General features: G+C 51.8%; 1 pseudogene; it reads right to left on the bottom strand.

Annotated features, from left to right (window-relative positions):
* Positions 1 to 8,919: 8,919 nt before the first annotated feature.
* Positions 8,920 to 9,300, bottom strand: LOC138282321 (histone H2B 1.2-like; annotated as a pseudogene).
* Positions 9,301 to 10,641: the final 1,341 nt, after the last annotated feature.

The following is a 10,641-nucleotide window of genomic DNA, read 5'->3' as shown; positions in this document are numbered from 1 at the left end:
CAGGCCACGATGATCTGGCACACCTTCTTTGGTGAGTAGAAGAGGGAACCACCTGTCAGATGGAGGCACCTGAACCTGGCCTTCAGGAGGCCGAAGTCCTCTCTTTAACCCTCCCAGTTCGCCCATGGGTCTCATTGTAGTGTTCCTCTGCCCTTGTCCTGGGATTCCTCACTGGGGTCAGTAGCCATGGCAGGTTGGGGTAGCCAGAGTCACCTGCAAATGTCGAGGGAAATCTGTTAGACACACACTAACTCTTAGGGACATCCCCAGACCCAGACACCTAGTCACACTGTATAGGCTCCATGTCCTCACCTAATAGCCACACACGGTGCCTCTGGAGTTGCCCCATCACATAAGGGGTACTGCTATTCCTCAAAATGTAAGCATCATGCACTGAGCCAGGAAACTTGGCATTCACATGGGAGATGTACTGGTCGGCCAAACACACCATCTGCACATTCATTGAATGGTAAATCTTCCGTTTTCTGTACACCTGTCCACTCCTGTGGGGGGGGGCAAGGCCACATGTGTCCCATCAATGACACCTATGATGTTGGGGATATGTCCAAGGGCATAGAAGTCACCTTTCACTGTAGGCAAGTCTTCCACCTGAGGGAAAACGATGTAGCTCCGCATGTGTTTCAGCAGGGCAGACAACACTCTGGAGAACACGTTGAAAAACATCGGCTGGGACATCCCTGATGCCATGGCCACAGTTGTTTGAAAAGACCCACTTGCAAGGAAATGGAGCACTGATAGCACCTGCACTTGAGGGGGGATTCCAGTGGGATGGCCGATTACTGACATCAGGTCTGGCTCCAACTGGGTACACAGTTCCTAGATTGTGGCACGGTCAAACCTTGCAATTACAGTGAAAAAATTTCCATAAAATAGTAATGTCAACATACCTATGTCACACAGCTCTAGTCCATGATGAATCTAAGCAGATGACACACGTTGGAACCCACACCTGTGAAACCGTAAAGGAAAGTGACAACTCAGTGACCATACACTGGGTGAAATCGACAGACAGGATAGAGGTAGAAGTGTAAAAGTACTTGTAGTAGGCAGGAATGTATTCTCACCTGTGTTTCACTTGAAATATTGCTGGATGACTGAGTCCCTGTTGTCAATGTCTTCTTCCTCTGCTTCCTCCTCATCTCTGTCCACAGGCTCCACAGCTGCCACAACACCGCCATCTGGACCATCCTCCTGCAGAAAAGGCACTTGTCGTCAAAGCATACAGCAGGCCACGATGATCTGACACACCTTCTTTGGTGAGTAGAATAGGGATCCACCTGTCATATGGAGGCACCTAAACCTGGCCTTCAGGAGGCCGAAGGTGCGTTCGATGACCCTCCTAGTCCGCCCGTGGGCCTCATTATAGCGTTCCTCTGCCCTGGTCCTGGGATTCCTCACTGGGGTCAGTAGCCATGACAGGTTGGGGTAACCAGAGTCCCCTAATAGCCACACCCGGTGCCTCTGTAGTTGACCCATCACATATGGGATGCTGCTATTCCGCATGATGTAGGCGTCATGCACTGAGCCAGGGAACATGGCATTCACGTGGGAGATGTACTGGTCTGCCAAACATACCATCTGTACATTCATGGAATGATAACTCTTCCGTTTCCTGTAAATCTGTTTACTCCTGTGTGGGGGGACCAAAGCCACATGAGTCCCATCAATGACACCTATGATGTTGGGGATATGTCCCAGGGCATAGAAGTTACCTTTCACTGTAGGCAAATCCTCCACCTGAGGGAAAATTATGTAGCTGCGCATGTGTTTCAGCAGGGCAGACAACACTCTGGACAACACGTTGTAAAACATCGGCTGGGACATGCCTGATGCTATGGCCACTGTTGTTTGAAAAGACCCACTTGCCAGGAAATGGATTACTGACAGCACCTGCACTAGAGGGGGGATTCCTGTGGGATGGCAGATTGCTGACATCAGTTCTGGCTCTAACTGGGCACACAGTTCCAGGATTGTGGCACGATCAAGTCTGTAGGTGACAATTACATGTCGCTCCTCCATTGTCGACAGGTCCACCAGCGGTCTGTACACCGGAGGATCCCGCCACCTCCTCATCTACCCCGGCGGACGTCCTCTTTGGAGGAGAACAGCAAGCAGAGAGTCAACCAACACTGAGGTACGTTAACACAACTTTATTCCTCAATTTTTTTAAACCGCTATGTGCCTGTATTAGTGTGTATGCAAGGCCTAAATATGTGTGACGTATTTAAAATTAATGCCATGTGGCCCCCTGAAATGGAGTCTGCCTGACCTGTAATGTGGGACAAGGGGATATGAGGTGACTGCTCTGGCGTAGTACACCGTCACGGTAGGCGGTCGAAGACCGCGGCACAATCCTGCATTGGTTAATATTGGACCCTATGGGTCAGAGGAGCCAATGACGATGTACGCTGGCGGTGACGGTACGCACCGCCCTGGACGTGACCGCCAGTTTCTCACTGTTGAATCACTTTATACCTGATCTTCGACAGGAGAGGACCTACACTGCAAGTGCTGCTGTGACCTCAGTCTGGAGGAAACAATGGCTCATGTGTCTGGGGAAAGGGCCCTTGCCTTCAGCATGGAGGAGTTCAAGAAACTATTGGATGGGACCCTCCCCCAGTACACGCTACTCTACGGTCCTCCAGACAAACAGGTAAGCACACTGTGAGCATGCCGAATGGGCAATGCATGTGTGGAGTGGTGTGGATGGAAGATAGGTGGGGGAGAATGAGGCGTGCATTAAACGAAGGTGAGTGCATGTGCATCATGGCAAGGGTAGGGATGCGGGCCAATCACTGTGACGGTGCGGACGGTTATATCTTCTCCTTTCCCCCTGTACTATTCCTGTGGGTCAGCGCCCACCAGAAGAAGGATATTTGGGGTGCCATCGCCACGGAAGTCCGGGCCCTGGGGGTCCACCACAGACGGAGCACCCACTGCCGTAAAAGATGGGAGGACATTCGCCGCTGGAGCAAGAAGATGGCGGAGGCCCAGCTGGGGATGGTCTCCCAACGTGGGAGGGGTGCCCGTCGCACCATGACCCCCCTGATGTTCCAGATCCTGGCGGTGGCGTATCCAGAGTTGGATGGGTGCTTGAGGGCATCACAGCAGCCACAAGGGGGTGAGTACACTCTCATTCAGCTGATTCTGCACGCAGTGGAGGTGTCTGGGGGGGATGTGGGCTGTGAGTTCCCCTAGGCCATGGCGAGTTTAGTAGGCAAGGTCCTGTCGTAAGGCAGGCCATGTGGCACCCCACCCCACCTGTGTTCAGAGCCAACTACACCTAGTCAGGCTCCTGTGACTTCCATGTGTGCAGCAATCGGGCATAGGCCTTGTAACCCATGTCCCTGTGATTAATTAGGGAACGCAAAGTGCACGGTGTAGTGCAGGGGGCTTCTGTGTCTTTAGTGTCCGCCAACGGTAGCGGTATTGCATGCACTCAACATGTCTTTCTTCTGCCTCCTCCCCTTTTTGTGGTCTCCCTGTTCTTGTGTGCATTAGCATCATCAGGCGGAGGAGCAGTGGCACCGGAGTAGGGTGGTCTGAAGCCACCAGTGGGACGGAGGGCGAGGGGAGCTCCACGGCAGGGAAGGGAGCTGAGACCAGCGACACGGACTCCTCCTCTGATGCGAGCTTCCTTGCGGTGGCTGGCCCCTCTGTGCCCACTGCATCTACAGGTACAGCCACCACCCCCCCACCAGCACTGCCCTCTCAGCAGCCCCTCAGCGTGTGCCCGGTGCCCGCTCACCCAGGAGGGTGGGCATCTGCTTCGCCCCAGGCACCTCAGCCCCTGCCCCAGTCAGCCCTGCTGCCCTCAGTGAGGAGGCCATTGACCTCCTCAGGTCCCTCACTGTTGGGCAGTCTACCATTTTGAATGCCATCCAGGGTGTAGAGAGGCAGTTGCAACAAACCAATGTATACCTGGAGGGCATTCATTCTGGTCAGTCAGCCCAACAGCAAGCTTTTCAGACTCTGGCCTCACCACTGATGGTAGCCATTGTCCCTGTGTCCAGCCTCCCCCCTCCAACTTCCTCTACCTGACTCAAACCCCTGTACCTCAGCCTATCCCAAGCACACCATCAGACCAGCATGCACACACCTCAACACACAAGGGAAGCTATGGCAAACATAAGCACCACACATCCCAAAGGCACTCACACAAGCACCATACCCATGCACACATACCAACATCCACTGCCTCCACTGTGTCCCCCTCCTCCACGTCTCCCTCCTCCCTCCCTGTCTCGCCTCCACTTACACCTGCATGCACTACATCTTCATCCACTATGTCCAGCACACCCATCACCACACCCTGCTCACTTGCACTCACCGCCCCCACTACCATTCACACATCCCGTGTCCTCTCCCAGTGTGTCTGTGAGCCCACCTCCCAAGGTACACAAACGCAGCCACACACCCACCCAACAGCCATCCACCTCACAACAGCCTCCAGCCCATGCACCTTCCCCCAAAGTCAGCAAATGTACACCTCCTACAACCACTACCTCTTCCTCCACTCCCAAACCCCCTCCATCTACCCGTCCGAGTGTGTCCAAAAAACTTTTCCTGTCCTTGACTTCTTCCCCTCACCTCCCCCACCCCTTCAGTCCCCTAGGGCCTGCCTTTCCATCTCCCAACCCAGCACCTCAGCCACCACATCACCGGGCACAGTGGTGCCAGCAGTAACCGGCTTTTGGAGTGCGCCAAGCAGCAGGGCAGCCAGTGTGCCAAGGAGCCAGACCGCGGACAGTCCCCCACCTCAAAAGCATAAAAAGTTGGCCAGTGCCCGGCTGGAGAAAGACAAAACATCTACCACCAAAGCCTCTCCCAGGAGTACAGTTGGGAGTGGGAAGGCAGCTGCGCCACCATCCAAGGTGGGGAAGGGGCACAGAAAGACAGGCAAGTTGCCGAAAACCTGCACGGCGGACAAGACCGCCACCAGCACCACTGCCAAGGACGCAGCCACCACCAGCACCGCTGCCAAGGACATCACCGCCACAAGCACCACTGCCAAGGACACTGCCGCCACCAGCACCACTGCCAAGTACACTGCCGCCACCAGCACCGCTGCCAAGGACACCGCCGCCACCAGCACCACTTCACAGGACACTGCTGCCACAAGCACCGCTGCCAAGGACACCGCCGCCACCACCACCACTTCACAGGACATCGCCGCCACAAGCACCGCTGCCAAGGACACCACCGCCACCACCACCACTTCACAGGACACCGCCGCCACCAGCACCGCAGGCCAATGTGCGCCAAAAGCTCCGACGCTACTGGGACCGCCACGAGCAGGATAAAGAACTCGCAGCACCAAGCCCCCTCAGGAACCAGTGGAGTATCCCATCCACTACCTCATTCCTTGGCAGGATGAAGCACTCTGGGCACAAAGCCCCCTCCAGAACCAGTGGAGAAAGACATCCACTACCTCAGTCCTTGGCAGGATGAAGCAATCTCGGCACAAAGCCCCCTCCAGAACCAGTGGAGTATCCCATCCACTACCTCAGTCCTTGGCAGGATGAAGCACTCTGGGCACCAAGCCCCCTCCAGAACCAGTGGAGTATCCCATCCACTACCTCAGTCCTTGGCAGGATGAAGCACTCTGGGCACAAAGCCCCCTCCAGAACCAGTGGAGACTGTTATCCACTTGAGAGACTGTGGCTTTGCACTCCCCAGGATAAAGCAGTGGGCAAACCACCCACTTGAGAGACTTGAGAGACTGTGCTTTGCACTCTCCAGGATAAAGCAGGGGGCAAACCACCTACTTGAGAGACTTGAGAGTCTGTGGCTTTGCATTCCTGAGGATAAAGCAGTGGGCAAACCACCCACTGTAGAGACTTGAGAGACTGTGGCTTTGCACTCCCCAGAATAAAGCAGTGGGCAAACCACCCACTTGAGAGACTTGTGAGGCTGTGGCTTTGCACTCTCCAGGATAAAGCAGTGGGCAAACCACCCACTTGAGAGACTTGTCAGACTGTGGCTTTGCACTCCCCAGGATACATCAATTGGAATGGAGCCCCCTCGTGGATCTGGCGTCGTGCACTCATCCGGCTGAGGTGCCCCCACTTTCCTTGGTGAATATATTTGTTAATAGTGTATATATATTTTTTGAGTACTAAATTTTAATAGATTACAATTGTTCACCTCATTTCCTTTTGTCTTTGCATTCTTCCGGGGGTGTTGGGGGTGTAACTGTAATGTATCATGATGTATTAGTGTGTGTGTTGTCGTGGGTGAGGGTGGGGATGTTGCATGTTGTGTGCGTGTCACTCTCTTTTCCCTCCCCACGCCCCTGTGTCGTAGGTGCAGTACTCACCGTGGTCTTCGCCGCCGGCATTCGTGCTCCTGGTGGAGGAGCAGGAAGACAAAGGCAGGGAGTATCTGGAATTCCGGTTCCATGGTGTCCTGGTTCCTCGTGGGGTGTGTAGAGGTGAGCGGTTTCCCTTCCAAGTCCTGTTTCTGCCGTGTTTTTGTTCGCTGTGAATCTGCCCCGGAAAAGGTGGTAGATTGTACTGTTGTAATACTCTGGGCGGTACATTGCCCTCCGCCTGTCTGTTGGCGGTTACTGCTGCGGTATTTGTTTGTACCGCCGTGGCGGTCGGAGTGTTAAATTGTCTGTCTATGTTGGTGGTTTCCACCACGGTCATGATTCCATTTTTTTTTACCGCCGGCCTGTTGGCGATTTTACCGCCGCTTTAACACCGACCGCCAGGGTTGTAATGACCACCATAATGTCTCTGAGGTTGAATGGGATGTGGGTGAAATGGTGTTGGTGAAAAAACCTGGATTTGGAAGGAAAAGGAGATCAGGATTCATGGGTCCTTTTCGCATCAAAAAAGTAAGACGGAATGTGGTGATTTTAGACAATAATGATGCATGGAGCATGTCCAGGTTTGTAAAATGGAGAAACCCATCTGGATCTCACAGTCTGGACTCATCTGGATCTCATTTGCACAATGGATTCAATGACTTTCCAATTCCTGATGAATCTAAGATATCTATGCACCCGTCTGACATGTCCGAGGAATTCTAGAGTTCGTTGCAAGCCACGATGGCTGAAGGATCATGTATCTTGAGGTGTGTAATGTCTCTGTAGTACTGTATTTTGGTATTTTTAATATTCTCATTTCTTGTTATCTTTTGTTTTTTTCTAAGTTCCTATGTTATATTTGTGCGGGTAAGGGGGATATGTTGTGTTCTACCACCTTGCAGTAAGTTGACAGAGTCCTTGCTGTTTCTCTGAGAACACTGTCAACTATAAGGTTCTCTTGGAATGTGGTGGGAGCTGCTGCTTGTGAGAGTTCTGGTCAGTTGGTGTAGAGCAGGGGGAACCTGTGGCCTGCTTTGGTTGGTGGCACCGATTGAACTGCTGTTACCTCATTAATCTACTTTAACTGAACCTGTGTTATATAGCAGTCATCTTAACACATCTCTTCTCCATAAAGGAAAGTGCTGAAATGGGTTGATGAAGTAATGAAGGACAGCACTGTTCAATCCATCCACCTCATGACAGAGGTGGACGAGTTGACAAGCAACAGACTACAGGTCTCATTATGAGTTTGGCAGTCCTTTGACCTCCATGTCAGCAATGGCTGTCCAACCGCAGTTGGGTTGGTGTTCAGGCCGCCATATTACGAGTCAAGCGGGCCTATGGAGCAAAGACCTGCATGGTTCCACTAGCACCACCAGGCAGCACAGACATCCACAGTCATGAGGCTGCACCAGCAGGCCGGCATAGCCTGTGTTTAAGCCTGAAATATTATGTGGTTGCACACCGCCAACATGACCATGGCAGTCCCACCATCATGTCTCAGAACGTGGAAACGGACAGTATAAAGGGAGACACTCACCTGCAGGCAGCCTCACTTGTCTGTTGCCGCCATGAATCCCATCACACATGTACTGCCGCTGCTGTTGATCCTCAAAGATTCATGAAACTAACACCGCCGTGGACCCCACCAACCTTAAGTGCCCACACCTACCTGTATCATAAACCTTAAAAACAGATTGTAGCGTCGTCATCCACATCAAATTGGTGGCACGCCATGGGCACCAAGTACATGTCACATCCCGGACACAGTTCAAAACATATACCAAGATGGACACATTCACAATCACAATACTCCCCGTTTTGGCAGCTCACTCACACTCACACTGCACTTCAACACTACACAGAAATACATGGCCACACATCTCTGGCACAGGGACAGTTAAGGCTACAGAACATTTACCCACACATCACCAACAACATACAAATATCACACATACAAATACAACTCACACACTCACATTCCACACAGGCCAGGGACTGTCATCACATACATCGCGCATGTGTATTACTGTGGTATGGAACACAAATAACACCACAGTTAAATAGCTCTGTAATGCACACACAGACACACAACACACACATCACTGCATAATGCAAGGACAATGGCATGCACAATACACAGAGAGACCAATAGACAAAGTGCACTATGCACAAAATACTAGCACAATTGGGATGGGGGCCCAGGAACACTCAGGGAAAGAGGCTGCATGGGACACATATCGCCTCGCAACTGCCCATAAAACACCATGTCTACATGAAATGGCCTCACATGTCTCAGGGACAAACAGTACTAGCCACAAATGTCATGCCCACCTACACAATGTGGAAGTGCAAGTCATCAAAGCCCACACAACTCCAAGTTCATGTGACATACCTCTACAGGATGTAGCTGCAAGGGACACCCACCTAAATGGACACATGTGCAGTCAAATGAAAACAAAGCTATCAATCATTCAATCAAGTACTCGTAAAGTGCAGCTGTTCACCCGTTAGGGTATTAAGGCCCCAGGGGGGAGCAGTAAGTGAAGGTCAGAGGGTGTTAATTGGAGATACGCCTTGATGTCTTACTTGGCGCTAATGTACTTGGTAACAGCCTTGGTGCCCTCAGACACGGCGTGCTTGGCCAGCTCTGTGGGCAGCAGCAGGTGCTCGGCGGTCTGGATCTCCCTGGAGGTGATTGTGTGCCGTTGGTTGTAGTGAGCCAGACACGAAGCTTCCCCAGTGATGTGCTCAAAGATGTCATTGATGAAGGAATTCATGATGCCCATGGCCTTGGAGGAGATGCCGGTGTCCGGGTGCACCTGCTTCATCTCATTGTAAATGTATATGCCGTAGCTCTACTTCCTGCTCCTCTTGCGCTTCTTCCCATCCTTTTTGGGCGGCTTCAACAGCGCTTTCTTGGAGCCTTTCTTGGGAGCTGGCACAGACTTTGCTGGTTCAGGCATGGTCGAAATTCCGCTGACGCTTGCTGTGGACTCTGGAGAACTGAACTCACTCCATGTCTACACTAACAAAGCTCAAGCTGACACTTATTAGATGAATATATAAGCTATATCACGGGACAGGTCTAACACCATACATGCTCACACTGGACAACACAAGATGAAATACTCACCATAACAAAAAACAAATAATGCCATGACACCATCATTACATTTACACATGCAAACACATACACTAAACATATACCCCCCTCTTGGGGGACAGTAACACTGCCCACAATGTCACACACTGCAAACAACAGTAAATGGAGCAGCAAGCAGGCTGAAATGCACACAACTGTTGGCACAAAACACAGGTCAATCAGGAACAACACTGAAGTAGAAAAGGGATACCCAAAAAAACAAACTGCTTGGGTTTATTAAGTGTGAAATCTGAAAGTCCAAAGACCATTGGCCAGTCCAGATATATTTGCCCCAAATTAGTACAGTGTTGTGTCAAACATGACTCCCAGCTGCCATGGAACCTCCATAGGAAGAGGCATCAAAGGGGCAGGCAGGCACCTCAGATATTATCCGGGGGGAATGGATTTGGGAGAGGGGCGTTTGGGATTTGACTTGGGAGGGGTGGGCTTCTTCTTGGGGGGAGAGATATGGGAGCTTGCAGTGGGGCAGAGAAGGCCTTGGAGGTGGAAGGGATGGGCTGGGAGCTGAGTGGCTGTTTCTTGGGTCTGAGACCCGGTTGGAGGGAACAGGGATAAGGTCAGGGTTTACAAAAAATGTTTCTAAAGACTCAGGGACAGTCATCAGAATGGGGTTGGGATTTGGAAGTTGAGGGAGTAGTTGTATGCTGTGCAGGTGTGGGTGTTTGTGTGTCTTGGGGGTGGGGGATGGAGGTGCTAAGGGATGCAGTGGTGGGTGGGTGTAGGAAGGTGGCCTCTTTCTAGCATTGTTACCCCCACTTTTGGCCTGTTTGTGAGTATTTGTCAGGGTGTTTTTACTGTCTCACTGGGATCCTGCTAGCCAGGACCCCAGTGCTCATAGGTTGTGGCCTGAGTGTGTGTTCCCTGTGTAGTGCCTAACTGTGTCACTGAGGCACTGCTAACTAGAACCTCAGTGTTTATGCTCTCTCTGCCTTTAAAATTGTCACTGCAGGCTAGTGACCATGTACACCAATTCTAATTGGCATACTGGAACACCCTTATAATTCCCTAGTATATGTTGCCTAGGTACCCAGGGTATTGGGGTTCCAGGAGATCCCTATGGTCTGCAGCATTTCTTTTGCCACCCATAGGGAGCTCAGACAATTCTTACACAGGACTGCCACTGCATTATTTCACAGCCATT

Source organism: Pleurodeles waltl, chromosome 1_1 (assembly GCF_031143425.1).
Source record: "Pleurodeles waltl isolate 20211129_DDA chromosome 1_1, aPleWal1.hap1.20221129, whole genome shotgun sequence".
In the NCBI taxonomy this organism is placed as follows: Eukaryota; Metazoa; Chordata; class Amphibia; order Caudata; family Salamandridae; genus Pleurodeles; species Pleurodeles waltl.
Note: the sequence above shows the minus strand (reverse complement) of the source record. Positions and strands in the feature narration are given on the sequence as shown.